Source organism: Micromys minutus (assembly GCF_963924665.1).
Source record: "Micromys minutus genome assembly, chromosome: 24".
Classification (NCBI taxonomy): domain Eukaryota; kingdom Metazoa; phylum Chordata; class Mammalia; order Rodentia; family Muridae; genus Micromys; species Micromys minutus.
The window spans coordinates 43,930,685-43,931,347 of record NC_137959.1 but is presented as its reverse complement, the minus strand read 5'-3'; positions in this window follow the sequence as shown (position 1 = coordinate 43,931,347).

Sequence of the window (663 nt, the reverse complement as noted above, 5' to 3'; positions counted from 1 at the left end):
CTAGGCAAGCTTTTGACAAGACTCGCTTTGGGACCACGTGGAAATCTAAGTCCAGGAGTGAGTTGACTACCACCCTGACCTATTCTTCCCTGCTTCCTCCTGAACTGATGGATCATTTCACCCTCAGACTCGTTTCCTGTGGACCAAACCGGACCATAAGCGTGCCTCATCCCATAGCCCACCCCCATTTATTCTAGATTCGACACCTTTTTTTCCACCTCCCAGAAACGCGGGGCAGGCGTAGATATTGAACCACCCTTCCGGTGCTTTCACCCCAGGGGAGTGCTCTGCACCGCCTGGGGCAGGAGACTTTCACCGATCCGCCCCTGCACAGAGGGACTTGTGAGGAGGTGTGAGCCGACTATCCACACGAGCACTGCATTCAGGTCTTGTGAAACACATCGGGATCCTCACATCACTCACTGGTCCTCCGCAGTAACAGGGCCTTTACGCTCCACGTGCTCTAACGGACCTGGGGGCGGGGCTCGAAGAGGTGGAGTCACGCTGACGGAGATGGGCGGAGCCTTTTCGGACGGACCAACGGCCGAGCCAGGCGAACGGTAACGGTAGCAATAAAAGGCGGCGCGGGCGGGGCGGGCGCAGACGCATTTCTCTGTACGCGGAGAGCGGCTCGGCCGCGCGCACGCCGGGTATCCAGGCCGA